Here is a 19,130-nt window from a genome sequence, read left to right on the forward strand (position 1 = left end):
CAGTTTCTATGTGGTTATTTTGGTTCTGGGCAGTCAGGATGAACAAGCAGCTCCTCCTCCTACTGATCCACATCAGTGAAGTGTGTCAATGTTCTACAGTGATGTGGGATTCCCTTCTGTATGCTGTGAATACTATTGGTTAATAAAGAACCATTTGAGCCAATAAAAGAGCAGGGCGAAAGAGCTAGGTGGGGAAAACTAAAGTGAATGCTGGGAGAAAGAAGGGAAGAGTGAGAGAGAAGCCACGGAAATGCTGGAAACAGATGCTGGTTGAAAGGTTGGAATCTTGCTGGTAAGCCACAGCTACATGGTGATACACAGATTAATAGAAATAGGTTAAATTAGTATGTAAACGTTAGCTAATAAGAATCTAGAGTTGATGGGCCAAGCAGAGACTTAATTAATACAGTTTCTGTATAATTATTTCCGGGCTAAGTGACCTGGAGTCAACAAGTGTCTTTCTTCCTATTGGTGTTTATGTGGTGGACTAAATCCATATAAAACCTGAGAGGGTTTGAAAGGGATTTCTAGATGCTAAAAAAACAAAGCTGAACTACTGTTTTTTTCCCAAATTGGCTTTGCTTGCTGGTGGCACTGTGTGGCTCCCTTAAGAGAGGTTTTCCTGATTCAGTGGTAGCAGCTTTCTGGGCCATGCTGCCAGCACTACCTCTGGCTGTTTCAGGAGACCAAGCATTTAAATGGAGTCTATGAGCAACATGCTTTCTTGGTTGCAACATGGACCACTGTGTGCCTAGAGATGGGCATTGTACATGGCTCTTGGAAATGGCAAGCAGCTCCACCATGCTGGGTTGTACAGGGCAAGTAGGAGGTACTGTATTTCCCCTAGCAACAGTACCATTTAAGGTTTTAAGAAGAGCTTAGCATTTTAATAAGTGCTCCTGGACAGTAAATAATTATAGATACACAAAGGACAGATTCAGACATAAAAGACCTCTAAATAGGTAATAGTGTTGGATAAATGTATGTAGGCTTGGCAGAGACTTGAAAAAGAGTATAGAGAGTTATAAAAAGGAAATAAATGGCTTATAAAAATTAGAACAAAGTATTTAAAAACACAGAGTACAGATAATCATAGATTAAAAAGAATAAAGAAAAACAAGCCATGTAAAGATGGAAAATTCACAGAAAGTCTGGATTAAGTATATTATTATTCCTTGAATTTTTTGCCTATGAATGAGCTAAGTACAAAGAGACATTTCATTGTATGGGCTGCTAAGCTAAACCAGCATGTATGTTATAAATTTATTTTGGCTTCAGCATTTGGGTCTAAGGATATATTGCTTTGGAAAAGAGATTCTTCTTTTGTTTCCACAGAGGATGAGAACCTGTGGAATCCTCCCAGACTAACATGGTTTAATGGACAAAGATACCCTGAAAGGTTACCTTGAACAACCTTCAAAAAATTATTTCTCACAATAAACAGCAGGAAGCAGATTGGAGAAAAACTACACCCATATTCCCAAATATTATTTATAAATGTTTGTTTACATTTAAAGGGGCATATGCTATAGATATTTTTATGGGTATGGATCTTGGTTTATTGACACAAATTTAAGGACCATTTTGTTATATGTATATTTCTGGTCTTGATCAAGGTACTGTATTTGTTTAGCTCATTTAAAAATGTAACGTAATAGATAGCCATCTATAATAGTCAAGTTTGTAGTCATGTTAGTTAGGTTTTTTTGATGTACAGAGATGTATTTCAGATGGATAAGCATTCATCAAACCTTTCACAGACTACAGACTATGGCATTTAAAATGTTTTAAGAAGTTAGGACTTTTCATGACAATGAGACACATCTTGTCCTGACAGCACCAAACAACTTTAAGAGGATGATGTGCATCGAAGAGCCTCCTTATGTAGTTTTCTAGCCATTTGGGCAAGAAACTGCTTTTGCCTGGGCTGCTTGATGAACTTGACATGCAGGACACACAAAGAAATGACTGATGAACTTGCCTAAAGGTGAGATAATTCTTTGGGGTTCCTGCTCCATGAAAGTGTCTGCCAGACATTCTGCAGGACACAGAAGAATCTGACTGACAAATTGCCAATATAGGTAGAACTGTCTTTGAAATTTGTTGCCTCATGGAAAAGCCTTCTGGATACTATGGACCTGTGAGCTAAAGATTGGATGCCCCAACAATACAGAATAACTTTGGGAGAGTGTCCAGGCAGCAAGATGTCTCTATCAATTCTAGAGTTTTGGAAGTTGCTTACAATACACTTCCTGTTTACTTAGGTAATATTATATCCTTCTGGAGTCTTTGATGAAATTGAAGAAGTTATAGTTATAATTTTCTTTACTTATGACAAAAGGTAAAGTAGATAAAAATACTGTAACTGTAATTCTTGCTTGATACCTGTTTAAGTATATGTAATTTTACTATGTTAAAATTAAAACCTTAATATCTTATTTAAACAGAAAAGGGGAGGTTATGTGAGATTCGATTCCCCTCTGTATGCTGTGAATATCATTGGTTAATAAAGGACTGCTTTGAGCCAATAGCAGAGTATGGCAGGAAGAGTTAGGTAGGTAAAACTAAAGTGAATGCTGTGAGAAAGAAGGGCAGAGTCAGAGAGAAGCCATGGAGCTGCTGAAGACAGACACTGGTTGGAATCTTGCTGGTAAGCCATAGCCACATTATGATACAGAGATTAATAGAAATAGGTTAAATTAATATGTAGGAGTTAGCCAATAAGAAGCTAGAGCTAATCGGCCAAGCAGTGACTTAAATAATATAGCTTCTGTGTGATTATTTCAGGCCTAAGTGGCTGGGAACCAACAAGTGGCCTTCTTCCAACATTACAGATGAGCTGCACAGATGTATACCTGGCAAAAATAATATAATTAATGTAAATATGACAATATTAAATATAATTTTCTACTTTTGGTAATTAGAACATTTATGAAATTTTGGTTGCATTTTTGAACATCAAATGATATTAATAATTTATGCTGGTTAAAATATGCAATACTTGCTTTTAGTTTTTTGATGCAATTTTTTATTTATTTTACTGGCTTATTAAAAATGTCCCCTTTCCTCTATTGTTGGACTAGTGAGTTTAGTTAGCATTATTTACAGAGATATGGGTCAGTTATCAGTAGCTTTTTATTTATTCTGCATGAGAACTATGTATTAAGAGAAATAAATATCACAAATCTTTAGATAGTCAGTGTAGTAGAACAGTTTTGAATGTGACTGGAAGAGAAAACTTGGGTTAGATATTCACTTACAGAATTTGTAGCTAGCGCCTTGATCCCTTGGGACAATGTATCTAATCTCAACTAGGGATCTAAATTCTATCTTCAGTTTTATGTGGACGTTTTTCTTTATATTCTTGATGGAGACACAGGGAGATGGATGATAACAAAACTAATGCATTATTATAGAATAAATCCATAAGGCCATATTAATTGGCAGCATGGACAAACACCATCCATCTGGCCTTCGATGGTAACACCTGATACTGACATCAACATATTCCATAGCTGCAGTAGGAACACAGATTGACACATGACCCTTGCTGGCAAACAAAACTTTTATACAAAAACATATAAATACACTCTAGAAATGGCAATAAAGATAAAACCAGCAATATTTTCTGTAGAAACTATGAATAATATATGATAACATGTTCCATTAAAAGGTATTAACATTGTCCTAGAGATGACATTGAAAATTCACTGTATAGAAAATACCAAAGTATATGTGAACATTTTTGAACAGTCTAGAAAATATAACATATAGACAATGAAAATTATGTAGGTATAAAGAAAAATGTGTTAATGAAATTTTCAGGTTAATGGTTTTATGTGAACATTATTATATAAAGTATGGTGATCAAAACTCAGCAATACAAATACTATATATTCTCTGTCATATGTGAATCTTACTTTTAATATTTAGATGTGTGCTGTTGACACAAAAACTCAGTTCTCACCTCAAAAAAGGTGAGATAATTTATAGTCTGGCCTCATGTTCCAAGGTGTCTCAATTAGGATTTCTATTGCTGTAACAAAACACCATGACTAAAAAGCAAGTTGGGAAAGAAAGGGCTTATTTGGCTTACACTTCCAAATTGTTCTTCAGCACTAAAGGAAGTCAGGAGAGGAGCTCAAACAGGGCAGGATCCTGGAGACTGGAGTTGATGCAGAGGCCTTGCAGAGAAGCTCTGCTTACTGATATGCTCCCCAAGGCTTGCACAGTCTACCTTCTCTTAAAACCCAGAATGAGCATTGCAGCGATGGTACCCACCAAGGGCTGGGTCCTCCCACATTGGTCACTAAATGAGGAAATGCCTTACAGCTTTTGTTCTTATGGAGGCATTTTCTCAGCTGTGAATCCTTCCTTTGATGAATCTAACTTGTGTCAAGTTGACAAATAAAACCACCCAATGCATGAGGTGAATATAATGAGGGACATTATGATAGCAACAGATCAAAAAAAAAAAAAAACAAAACAAAAACAAAACTTATAGAACAAGGCACATTTCAAACACTTTCTTGGAGATATCAGGTAGGTGTGTTACAGTAAAGCCAGAAAACCTCTGCCACAGCACTTAAATTCTACCTGATGATTATCTTAGCATTTCATTTATTATTCATAATAGAGTTAAGCCAGGTACAAGGTAGGTAAGCAAGGCTGTTAAAGGACATACAGATGTCTCAAATTCTAATTAGGCTGTGGACTTGCAACTTTCCAACATCTTCACAGTCATTGAAGCTCTAATCAGTTAATCAGAATGTTGAGTATAAGGGACCTTTTTCCCCAGAAACATTTGCTGGCAATGTGTACGTGTGTGTGTCTGTGTGTGTATGAGAGAGAGAGAGAGAGAGAGAGAGAGAGAGAGAGAGAGAGAGAGAGAGAGAGAGAGAGAGAGAGAGAGGTGATGTGTGTATCTGTAGGCTTTGGAATTAAGTGAGAAAATATGAGACAAGAGAATAAATGGATGAAATATTGACAAACAGTGGAGGAATGACAGAACTTGGGATATGAACCTGGAAAGGATATTGGGAGTGGAAGGGAAGAGGACACATGAAAGACAATCAGCTTAAACAAATTCTGACACTTTATTTGATTGATAAATAAGTAAATAGGTAAATTTACTCATATAAAAGATCATCAAGTTAGTTATATTTAGTTATATTTTTGTCAGTTCTTGCAACATGAAGAGACCTCTTTTATCAGCATATTATATTTAGTTAATTTTTTCTTTGACTTTTGATATTTTGATATTTACATCTGATTTTTATAATCAATAATTTCAACTCATGGAAAATGCCATCAAATAATCTTTTCCATAGTAATTTTCGAGTATATTAAAGTTAAAAAGTCATGCCATGACCTATTGCTTTTCCTTACAGCTTTACCATATTTTAAACATTTATTGTTCCAAGTTTGGAATGTCACATGATATTTTTACATATTTCTGAAGTACTAAGAATTTTTCATTGAATACTTAGTTTATGCAATGATCAAACCAGAGTAATTAGTGTTTGCATCCTCTCAAGCATTTCACACTTCTCTGTACAGAGATATCCATATACTTCCAGTTATTTTGAAATGTGTGTTAAATTGGTGAAGATTAATATTCCTGTTCTGTAGATAGCTAAACACTTCTTCCTATGGACCTATATTTTGGTATTCATTATCCACCCTCCCACTCTTCTTCTACACTTTAGTGCCCTTTGATAGTCACTATTTTGTAGTAATAAGAACGGCGGGCTAAGTTCCTGGTACCAGCACGGCTAGCTTTATACCCGAAATAATTACACGGAAATTGTATTCTTTTAAACACTGCCTGACACATTAGTTCTAGCCTCTTATTGGCTAATTTTCACATCTTTGATTAACCCATTTCTAATATTTTGTGTAGCACTACAAGCTGGCTTACCAGGAAAGATCTTAACCTGCGTCTGTCTGGAATGAGAGAATCATGGCAACTCACTGACTCGGCTTCTTTCTCCCAGCATTTTGTTCTGTTTACTCCACCCACCTATGTTCTAACTTACCAGGGCCAAGCAGTTTCTTTATTAATTAACCAAACACCTTCCTCCATCACTATTTTATTATTCTCTAATATGAGAACACTTTCAGAGCTTCCACAAATCTTTAGAACCATAAAAATCTTTAGTATGCTTCATATGTAAGAAAAATTATTTATATTCCTTTTTACTTTTCAAATATACTTGGGTGGTTGGGGAGCTCACATGAATCTATGGCTACTCTTTTCCAAAACTGATATATTATCAAACTGCCCTCTGTACTCTATCATCAAGCTAAATCCCAACGCCAAGTAAACAGGCTTCTAACATGTGTGTTGCTTAAAGCACAAGAAAGAAAAAAATCTAAAAATTGGTCAATGTTACTTTTAGGGAGATGTGGTAGGAAGACATTCCCTACCAATATACTTCAGTCTGGTGCTACATCTTTTATTTCTGACTTTTGTGAATTTTTGATGGAGAATGTGCTCTCAAGTGCACTCATTCCTCACGGGAAGGAATTTTGGTCAGATAAATGATCACAGCTACCAATGAAGCCTTCCTTTCTTACATTCCCATCGAAATGTAATGATGTTCCATGAAGCTTATTTCTACATTATGCTCATGACTAAGGATCGTTGTGCCACCCTTAAAGACTTTAAAGAAAAGTAAATTTTGTTCAATAAATTATAAAATGTTTCTTTGGGTTCATGGTTTGGAGTTACAGTACATTATGGTGGAGAAGGCACTGAAACAGGTCCAGGAGGCAATTATTGTACTGCAGCTGTAGTTAGGATGCAGCAAGAGAGGATGACCAGTTTCAAGAGTCATTTCTTCTTCATGTATAGTTGAAGAGGACAGCCGACAAAATAGTGTAATGCATATTCAGGGTAGGGCCTCTGATTCTTCCATTAACCTCATAAGGATGCCCAGAATCTGCCTCCAAGGTCCTATAAAGCCAACAGTCAATATTAACCATCAATCAGCATGTCTATTTGTGTTTTTTATTATGCTGATGTGATCTCATTTGAAAGAAGTATTCTCTTTAACATAGTTTAGTACCTAATCACATAAAAAATGATAGCTGTTATAAATTAGCATTAGTTTTCATTGCAGGTGATCCTAAGTTTCTTGTTTTTTTTTTGTTTTTTGTTTGTTTGTTTGTTTGTTTGTTTGTTTTTAAAGTTAAGGAGAACTCACTTCAAGTGCTGTGCAGTCATCTGTGGATGTTTGACTCAAACAGATACTATGACTTAGCAGAAAGTAAGTAGCAGTTTGGAAAAGAAGACAATCACAGAGATTCTTTGAACTGATGTAAATTTAATTTGTTGTTCTTATGGTTTACACCAATCCCTCCACAGAGTCTTTAGTCTCAACAAAGCCTTAAATGATAACACCAGCGATGTGATGGAGATGGAGCTCCTTCCCCATCAGGTAGATAGCAGAAACTGGGCTTTGAACATCCTGTGAGACCTCCTGAGTGTTGCACACTAAGGTTTCACCTCAGCACAGCATCAGCCTCATCAGCACCACCATTTCCAACAGGAGAGATATCAATTTCGGAAGTAGCATTTAGCTGCAGAAGCACTGGGTTACTGGGGAAGATCATCACCATTAACACATGTCATGAATGTTAATGGGATTCACAGGAATCGTGAACTAGAAATAATTGTCCCCCAAATTACAATTCGTATGTGGATAAGGCAGTGACAATGGGAAAACAGCTGGAAATTAAGACATCATGGCTAATCTTGCACCTGTCCACCACAGAAATAAAATATACCGAAGGATGTCAGGATTCACAAAAAAAAAAAAAAAAAAAAAAAAAAAAGAAAATCAGTTAAAGAAAAATTCTACACTGGGAATTTTGTGAGGAAAATAAGAAACACTGTATAATTCTTTACTGCAATCTAAATGTTAATATCGTCACCCACATCTATTCTCCAAGAGGAATAAAGGCAGAGAGATGTGATCCGACAACACTAGGGAACCTAAGAGACACATATAACTAAATTCATTCTCCAGTTATCAATCAAACAAAATATAATATTATAAAATAATTTAAAGGGTTTCAAGCAGGGAAGTGGTGGCACACATCTTCAATCCCAGCACTTAAAAGACAGAGTTAAGTTGGTCTCTGAATTCAAGGCCAGTCTAGTCTACACAGTAAGTTCCTGGACAGCCAGGACTACATAGAGATGAACTTTGCCTTGAAAAACAAACAAAATAAATAAATGGATAAATAGATGAATAAAGCATTTTATATAAAGTTTAAAGATGTTGAGAAGAAATTGAATTTACTATTGTAATTACCTCATAGGCAGGACTTACATTCTGAAAAACAAAACAAAACAAACAATAAACAAAAAACAGAGTGGCCTTGTCATTTAGGGACCACACTAAAATGTATTGTTCACTTATGAATATATTGTAACACTTGTGGTCTTCAAAATCCAAAATTCCTAATTGAGAGAAATTTTATTTTATTTAGTGAATACTGTGACTATATTTTAAAAGAATTTAAGGAAGAGGTCTCCTGCATCCATACATTGAAGGCAGTTTCTCATTTTCTCTTCCATGGGGTTCAGTGTGGTTGGATTTATATTGAAGTCTTTGATCTGTTTGGACTTGAGTTCTGTGCATTGCAGTAGATATAAATCTATTTACATTCTCCTACATGTTGACATCCAGTTATGCCAGCACCATTTGATGAAGATTCTTTCTTTTTCAATTGTATAATTTTAGTTTATTTGTCAAAGATTAAGTGTGTGGATTAATATCAGGATCTTCTATTTGATGCCATTTGTCTACCTGTCAGTTTTTGTGCCAATACCACGTTGCTTTAACTCTATAGTAGAGCTGGATGACAGGGAAGATGTTGCCCTTGGAAGTTTCTATATTGTACGGTATTGTTTGGACTATCCTGAAGTTTTCGTTTTCCCACATGAAGTTGAGTATTATTCTTTCGATGTAGTGAAGAATTGTGTCAAAATTTTGATGGGGGTTGCATTGAATCTGTAAATTGCTTTTGGTAGGATTGCTATTTTTATTAGGCTGATCCTACCTAACAAAGAACCCTCAAGTATGCATGCACAAGTTCATATACAATCCTCAAAATAAAGCAAGAATTTCCTATGATATATTGCATGAACTGGTTTAAGGTTTAGAATTTTATTGAAATGACTGAAAGTTTGTGGATGTTTCAAATTTATTTTATTTTTGAGTTTTACAAAATCTTAATTCTCCTACCTTGTTAAAGAGCAAATGTTTTTAACATTTTAAGAAACAGAGTTTGGGATAGTTTGTTAGGTAACAAAAATTGTATGTGTACTATGATTTGGAATACTGCTTAGTTAGGAATATAAAATCCATGACAGGCAACTCAAAAGGTTGGATATAATAGGACTGACACTAGCTCAATTGATGAAGTCGTCATGAAGGGCCAGAGTTTGATCCCTGGACCCATGTGAAATGAACAAGTATGGCAGAGTACTTGTTATTCCTGCACAGGGAAAGGAGAGAGAGAAGGAACCCTAGGGTTCACTGGCTAGCCTGGAAAGCTGGGTCTGCTCCAAGATCATCAGAATGTCTGTCAAAGAAGACAATGAAACATACATACACAAAGTTGACAATGGATGTACTTACATAGAAATGAATGCAGGTACACAAGTGTGACACTCTAGTTGTTCCTTTGTGAAGATAAGCTTTGCAGTGACTGATGGGGCCACAGCCGTGTCAAGAAGAGCTATTTTTCAAGCTGAAAGACCATAGGGAAAGGCTCTTGCCATATAATTTGCATTTTAAGAATTTACTCCCCAATCCCAGGACAAAGTTAATCAATTCATTGAATTCTCATAAACAAACTCTAAGATATTTACAACCAGTATCCCCACTTTGCAGGTTGCGGAAACTAAAGAATGGGAAAAGATGTCCTGGGGCGATATAACTAAACATTATCCAAGATGAGGTTATTGTATTGGCACTGTTTGCTCTGAGCCTTTCATGATTAACCACTATGCTTAGCTGTTTTACAAAATATGATTGAAGTTACACACATGCATATACATAGAAGCTGTTATTGGAGATTTCCTAAACCCTCTATCTAATAAATGCACTATCAAATATTAATGAAGTGCTTGAATTGATGAAATGTCTGTGGTGAAAAACTCAGGATCAGGCATGCCAGCTTAAGCATCCCTTCAGGGATGCTCTTGTGTAAAGCATTGAGTTACCTTTGACATCACTTAGCACAGAGAAAGAGACTACAAAAATGACAGCGAGTTACTGCAGAAACACACTTAGAATGCTGACTTTGATAACACAGCTTTAATGACAATGAAGAATGACATGGACAGAATACCATGGGGAAGGTTAATTTCTTCCCTTGCTTTCAGGATAGGGACTCAAGGTCTTATCATCTAGTTGTAGAAACTAGATAGGCATGTAACTTAAGTGGCTCTTTCATGCTGCCATGCATTTCCACAGGAAGAAAAGCACTGTGTTCCATAGTAATTGTTTTTTCCTAAAGTAACTTTTGAAGACACAGAACACAGAATAGGGCAGTATCTTAAAATTCTACAACTGTCTATGCGTTGTGCTTAAACTGATCCATGAACTGCGAGCTGCAAAGCTACCATAATCTGATCTTGGAAAAGGCATCATATTCACCCAGCTACATAATGAAGGTCCTAGACTCATGGGCTGCTCTGTCCTAAGCTTGATTTTCTTTTCTTTCCTTTTTTTATGAATGAACACGAGGTAAGTCCTTTTATTTGATTTTTATGCCTCTAATGTGTCAATTTACCATAAGACATTCAACAGTCTTTATGAAGACCTATAAAGTTTGTCTATATTTGACCCCAACTTATACCTTGAGTCTCTTCCTGTGATACACACCCCAAAGTAAAATTACATTGAGTCACCTAAATTTTAATTTGTTTATTCATTGTATTTTCTCACATTATTTTTTCCACTTGGGGAGGCCCTTCTTTTCTCAAGCATGAGGAGGAACATCCTCATCTTTTATACTGAGGCTAAGATGCTCCAGGACTCCTTGACACTCCCACTGAAGACGAGGCAGATCTTTCATGTGAATTCCTGTCTTATTAGTCTTTGTCAACACAAGAGTTCACACAGCACATCCTTGTATAGATTCTAATTTCAACCCTTCTTTTAGAAGTTGTGCATTTTGTGGGTCAAATAAAAGGTGAGTTTAAAACATACATAAGAAGTTCAGCAAGTTCACTTTGTTTGTCAAAACTCACTAAGTAAACAAACTATCAAAATTGATAGTCAAGGTAATCATAGGGCTTTGCTTACTACTTCTCTTTAATGTAGATTAGTGATATACTGGAATAATTTGTCTTCATGTTCCTAGGTAAAGGATAATGACAGAGTAGACAAAACAATTATCTTGGTGAAACAAAATACATTAGCAAAGATGCTGTGGAAGCTACTAATTTTTTTAAAATGTAGTATACCTGGATAAATATTCTTGGTTTGACATAATTATAGAATAGAAGATTATTGAATCACACCTTTATTCTTTATTTACCTTCTTTTTGGGTGATTCTCTAAAGAATTACTTTAAGTAATCTTATAGCCCAGATTTTTCACTATTTTAAATCATTTATATTACTTTATCTTATTTTTTATAGGTTTAATATTTACTTTTTCTCATCTTTATATTGGACCTAATTTTATATATTGATTATCCAGTTGAATTGTTCATGGGAGTCCTTCCTTGCCTAGTATGACTTTGATGTGTAGTAATACTTTTTATCTTAGCACCCCCATTGCACGTTTTGATTTATGTGACCACAAGGTACTGGTAATAATAGCATTTTTCCACTGAGAATAGTAGAGTGATTATAGATTTTTGTGATATAGACAAAAACTTCTGTACACAGAGATGTATGCTCTGGAACAGTTTTATAAGTCTTCAGTTAAACTCTGATAAAGCATTATATCTTCAGCAGACAGAGGAAAGAAATACAAGAAAGAACTTCAGAGAGAGATCAGACAGTCTGTCTTGAGCATGAGGAATTTAATGTGATAGGGAGACATTTAAGTAGAGATGTCTGGCAGACAGTGAAAGATAAGAACCCAGACAGAAATAAAGAGGCCAGAAACAAGATATACCTCCCTATCAGCACAGACAAAAAGCTGTGGGGAAATGAGACATTTGTGATTTTAGGGAGGTCAAATGCTGAGAAAAATCTAACAAACATAAATGACCAGTAGCATCCATAAAACACATATTTTGGTGTATTATCATTTGTACAGCTTTTTGCCATTTATTCAAAGCCTTCACCTGCATTATGTAATAGTGGTAATGTGGAAATAGTGATGATCATTGTTATTTGGCAGAAACCAGCAGTCTGGCCTATTGATTGAGTTGCAATGTGTTGAATAGGATGGAAACATCGCCTAAAACACCCCAGACCATCTAATCAAGGAACATAATAGAAAAAAATAAATTTGAATAAAGGTCCTATTGCAATTTTCTTTCTTGGTGGTCAGATTGTCTGTACATCAGAGTCAGCTTCTCTGAGCATTTCCATTGTAACCAACTGTCAGGTCTCTCCATAGTCCTGAGCACATCCTGTTTCTAGTCATCTAATCCTCTCAACTAGAATACGGACAGTAAATACTTGCATGGTGATTAAATGTGCTAGAAAGAGTAAACCAACTCCTATTCAAAACTCATGAGTAAGAACTAATATTATTTGAATTTCATGGATGATAAATGAAGAGAAAAGTTAAAGCCAATAATAAATCCTAGAAATGGCATTTGAACCTAACCTTCGTGTTTTTGTGTGTCTGTGTCTAATACTGAATGGTGGTTCTCTGAAAGTGAAAATAATTACCGCTAAATAATGCAATGTTTAATTTGCTGTAAGACAGGGATTTATTTATTTATAAAAGAAAATAATAAATATGCCTTGTATAATAAGTAGTGTACTATACAGATTGGGTATAATAGTACATAAGAACAAAGGTTTGTCAATTAGAACTATGTTGATCTTCAGAAAGCCCTGATGGAGGACAACAGGTATGTGCCATGAAAGCCTATATTCATGTATGTGTAAAATGTTTATATTTATGCACCAAAATACATTTCAGTCAAGATGGTCCATGTGTCGTAATTCAATAAGATTTTACAAGGTAGCTGAAAAATTCTTGTCACCTAGTGACATTTATCAAAATTATTGTGTGATTCATTACAGATATAAACACACTTATTTCAGTTCAAGTTTGTTGTGATCATTTTTTTTTCTGGGAAAATGTGAGCAATGTCTGTTTTCCTAGATAGGGAAGTGACTATAAAAGAAATAAGTGATTATGCCTAAATGTAGTTTAGTGAACCAGTTATTTTATTGTGGTTCTAACAGCATTATGGGTAAGGAGTTAATTTACAGGGGCTGTGATAACTGACAGGCATTTGCATCAGTCACCATCCCACCACAGCAGATATGGGAGGTGCAGAACTGGAGCTTTGTGCATGACCTGCATGCAGCGTTGCTGCTAAGAGAGTCTCCTCTCTCTACCAACTATTACTGCCTCTGTAATCTGGTTGGCAGAAGGAAGATGCTTATGAATATTGTATGTTTCAAGTACTTCCTGAAGCTTATAAATTGTTTACTTCCTAAGCCTTGTAAGTTTAATTTACTTCCTGTGTCTGAATGAGAAAATAGAATTGAATGTTTTCTAACGAAAAAAAATTGCTCCAAAATATTTTAATGAAAATGTAGTGTTGGGGTTCATGTATTTTAATCCCCACATTGTAGCAATACCTGTTGTGGTCCAGTCTCAACTCGACTCACAAGTTCCAGGATTTGAGAATGTGGATTGGAAATGTTAGTTAGGAAGATACAAAAGAACTACAGATACATTGGATAGTCCAATGAATACTGAATTTGTACATGTTTATTTCTTATGGTCTTTAAAGGCCCCAATACAGAAAAGGAGAAGAAATTAAAAGACTTCTTTATCAGGATACAAGAAATAAACACTAGTGATTACCATCTAAATATCCAAAACACCAAGTAACCACACTCTAGGTCAAGTTAGCCTGCTAATAGCCACACCGTAAGTCAAATCTCCTGTCAATAACTTTAATGGAGCAAGACTAAGTTTGAACTCTCTTACCTTTAGTCAAGGTGGAATGGATCCACCTCTGTGGGCTATCTTAAAACAAAAAACACCAAATTACCACACCCTAGGTCAAGATATCTTTATGCAAGATATATTCATGCATGTATAAAATGTTTATATTTAATTATGCACCAAAATACATTTCAACCAAGATGGCCCATGTGTCATAATTCAATAAGATTTTACAAGGTAGCTGAAAAATTCTTGTCACCTAGTGACATTTATCAAAATTGTTGTGTGATTCATTACAGATATAAACACTTATTTCAGTTCCAGTTTGTTGTGATCATCTTTTTTTTCGGGGAAAATGTGAGCAATGTCTGTTTTCCTAGATAGGGAAGTGACCATAAAAGAAGTAAGTGATTATGCCTAAGTGTAATTTAGTGAACCAGTATCCATACCATAAGTCAAACCTCTTGTCAATAGCCTTGAAGGACTAAGAATAGGCCTGAACTCTGATCTTTGGTAAAGGCGGAATGGATCCAATTTGTAGGCTCCCACACTACTCCTCCCTTTTTAATTTATTAATAAAAATCTGTACTTCTGCTACAAGTCAGATAATTGTGTGTCTTAGGCCATCTTCTTCCACTTTCCAGACATAGCCATTGTAGGGGAAGCCCCAACCAATCACCTTCCTTTTGGGGCGGGTAGCCCTGAGGCGTATGTTTACCTATAAATCTGGCAGGTGTGCTCCCCATCTTCCCTTTTGTTTCCTGCCCTTCGTTGGAACCTTGGTTTTGTAAGTTCTCCCCTTATTAAAGCTGATATTGAGCTGCCTGGCTAATTCTGTTCTCCGTTCATTTACGCCCTAACATAGCCATCATTGGTTCATACATTTTGTCATGCATGTCCTGTCTTGGATCGCCTAGAAGGAAAAAGATCTTACATTATTAACCACTACTTTCTGTAAATAAAGGGTTATGGGAAGGTGTGCAGCTAGGCACTGTGTACTTCTGAGAAACTTTCCATCTAGAGAGGTCACAGAAACTAGATAATCATATGCAAACAGATAGTGCTTTACAGTACACATGCTCCTATGGTCACAATATCTCCTAATAAAGGAGTGGAGGATGATGAAGATGGGATGGCCTTTTTAAATTGGTCTCTAATAGCTTTTTTTGTTCAATATTCCATTGGGACCAAAGTTGCTGAAATGCTGCTTTACTAATATGCTCAGACCCGTTATCCATCTTTATAGTTTAAGAATTACCTTATATGAAAACTACTTTAAGTAATGAGCTATCACATGCTTAGTGGCTTCTCCATTGTAGCAAAATAATGTACAATATGTGTACTGTTTGCTATTCCATTAAGGTTTGGGCTAGTATATGCTGTCATGTGCAGAAATGAGCAAGGCACAAAACTGCTCAGCTACACATTCTGAGAAGTGATCTTTATGTGTTGACAAGAGATATAAAATGTTATAGTATAGATGGGAATGTTGTAGACCTTCATAGACATATAAATTCAAATTAGAGTCCTTTCTTTTAAGCAAAGACCAAGAGTAGAGTATCATCTCAGAAAGAGCCTTGGTGTATAAATTCAAAGGTAAAACATTTCAAAGGCAAAAAGCAAACACAAATAACAGTTACATCCATTTTAACTGATTATCAGAGTAACCTTGCTACATCTGTTTGGATAGAATATAGTAGTCATTTCAGATACAACATGATGGTTAATTTTTACTTGTACCTGTATTGGTTATTTTAGCTTATGTTTTGTTTTTGTACAAACATTAATTACTTTGGGTAAAACATCCAAACCATGGTCAGGGTCATGGAATATACCAATTATGATGCCAAGACAAACAGGGCTATTGAAGAGTATGGCAGGCCTAGGGGTGTAAACAGAAACAAAATGGAGTCAGGACAAAATGGTGTTACTCATGTCTCTTCAATGGTCCAACTAACATGCAGTTTTTATATGTTTCCAGCAATGTGAGCTTTTGAGAGGAACATTATAAAGTTGTGCATTATTAAAAGCCTAGAACATTGAACATCCACAGTCACTAATGATTGACCAAAGGTGGTGGATCGAGCCTACTGTTTTGCTCTAATGTGTATTTAAAAAGAAGTCCATCTTGTGAACATAGGAAATGGAAGCAAGCTTCCAAGGTGATTTACAGAAAAGTGAAAAATTAAGGAAATGTTGAAAACTAAAGAAAAGAAAACCCGAGAGTCAAAAGGTTTCCAAGAGGTGAAAAAGTCAAACTTTCTTTCCAGGAATTTTATACTTTGACAGAAGTATAAAAGTATTTGCTAAGTGACTGATTATTTCTCTCGGTATTAATGGGCTAACCAATGGAGGCCAGGATGCTGTATGAATATCCCTGGGACTCAAACAGGGAGATGATCATGGACTGTTTATGTGGTGCCTATATAGTGAGTGGTAGTCAAATCCCCTAGCTATCCATCTTTAATTTGTCCTTTGTAGGGTTTTACATTAAATACCTGCTAGGTATAACCTCAAATTGCTTTTTCTATCACCAACTATACAGGTGGCTCAATAGTATTCCGTGGGCTATGTGTCATATACATTATCCAATTTAATGTTATCATAGTAACATAGCTATGCAACCAATTACTCAATATTATTAACATGGTAATTTTCTCCAATTTATTGTATAGGTTTTATGTAATGCATTAAAGATTCCATGGATGTCTGTATGTATTTGCAGTTTTGTATATTATATATGATTACATACAGATGAATGATAAAATGTCTCTGGCATTATGGAGTTCTGCCTTTAGGGCATGATATGACTGTTGTTCTCCTGAACTCTCATGGGTATGAGCATGCAAAAAAGACCTACATGAATCATGAATCTTCCATCACAGAAGTGGAAGAAGTCGACAGAGACTTGGGATTTGATGAGGTTAAGAAAGCTACTGGGAAGAGGAGCCTTAGTTGCATATTCTCTCTAAATAATCTCAATGAATGTCACTATTTCACAAGCAAGACTTTTAAGGAAATGTTGCTCTGGTTTGTTTTGGGTGCACCATTTGGTATTCACAGATTAAAGAAAAACTTATAAATCATATAAAATACAAAAGTTCAAGTGGTCCTTTAGATGTATGTCAAATATGGTTAAGGTTGTTCTTTTCAATATTAACAACTTTCCAGAGTTACATCTGTCAAGTGTTAGGAATGGGGATTAGGTTCTGAGTTTAGGGATTAGGGCTAGTGTTAGGATTTGCTTCACTGCCTTGGGCACCAGCCCCCAACAGTGTAGGACTCAAAGGGAATCCACAGAGTTGACACTTACTAGTCTTTAATATGAGGGAGTTACAAAAAGACATTCATAATCTCTCTTCATGGTTTTATTCTTTATTTTTTATTTTTCCATGCTTTTCTGTATTCTGATTTTGTATTCTAAATTTTCTGTTCTTATGCCTATACAGAAATATTTTTCTTTCTCTCCTGATGTTTTTCTCCTTTTCTCTTGATGCTTTCTTTATAACTCCTTCTAATTCTATCTTTATTCTTAATGTTTTTCTTCCAGTTCTCTCATTCTTGATGCTTTCCTTCTAACCCATTTTAACCCCGTCTAACTCTATCTCTGTTCTTTCCCCTACACCTTGTGGTTACATTCTGTTTTTCAAGTGAATAAATGCAAGTATAAAACAGCAAGTTTTCCATATCCCCTACATGAATAATCATTTTACATATTACAGGTAAAAAAATATCCAAAGAACCCATAAACATTCATACCTAAGCAACATGTTACAGATTAACTGTCTAGACAAATAAGATCTTCTTCTTAGTTAAATCTTTTACTTCCAGATTGTATCCTGTGGTTACAAAGAAAGGGCATTACTTTATTATTTATCTGGAAATGTAATCTTATAAGATATCTTAAAGAAATCATAAACCTGAGCTTTTACATTTGAAAAAGAATCAGTCAGCTCTTCTTGAAATCTTAGGATACATACCCACTTGTCAATAGTTTCTTATATCAGTAGATTGAGGACAGTAATGGGTATAGGCAATTAATCACCATCTTTGGTTATTACCCAATCCTAGCAACAAAAGCACATCAGTTAAAGATAACTGGATTGCTTTTTTCTTGTTCCCTGACCTTAAAGAGTTCCTCATTCAACTAGGCCCCTTTCTAAAACTTTAGACTGTCTTTGGGTGTTTTACCTCAAAGCTATTTGACAAAAAACATATGTCTTTAAATTAATTTCAATGCTTTGTTTCAGCTATTATGCACTGTGAAATCTTTGAACATATCTTCCAACATTAAGGTTAAAAGATTTTAAGCTGTCTGTGCTACTAGGATTCAGTTGTTCTTCTTAATCATTAACCTACACCACAGTCTATACAGCTCCTCAATAGAAGCTTATTTGTTCTAGCCCTGTGACATTTCCTTATTTTGTTACCTATCATCAAAGCTCTATTTAAATTAACATTATTGTTATAAATTTGATAGTACAATTTAGGAAGAAGTCATTTTCATAATAGTCCACAGGTAGAAAATGCCCAGTAGAATGGATTGTTTCCATGAGATAAACACTCTACATTACACGTAGTGGGGTTCTCCCTGAACCTGTTCACATCATTTTAGATGCCAGAGAAAGATAGCTGCAGCAAGCATGTAAAGGCATAGCAGAAGCAAAAGATATTCTGGAACCCATGGTCTCAGGAACTTTTCTATCTGAGATTCACCCATCAGGGAGTTACCTCCTTATGGGCTAATACCTTGAACTTCTGCTGTTCTTCTGACTGCCATAAGTAGTTTAGGATTTAGCATTAAAATTAGGGTTTGATTGAGGGTTCCATTTAGGTTTAAAGTTAGGGTTTAGATTTAAAGCTTAGGGTTAGGTTTTAGAGTTAGTGTTTAAGTTAGGGTTGGTTAGGCTTAGGGTTAGGGTCATAGTTATGGTTTGGGTCATAGATATGGCATCATCTTATTGGTGTAAGTTGAAGCTTGAGACTAAAATGGAGTTAATATAAAAATATTCA

The sequence above is a fragment of the Chionomys nivalis genome, chromosome 4 (assembly GCF_950005125.1).
Source record: "Chionomys nivalis chromosome 4, mChiNiv1.1, whole genome shotgun sequence".
NCBI classification, from domain to species: Eukaryota; Metazoa; Chordata; class Mammalia; order Rodentia; family Cricetidae; genus Chionomys; species Chionomys nivalis.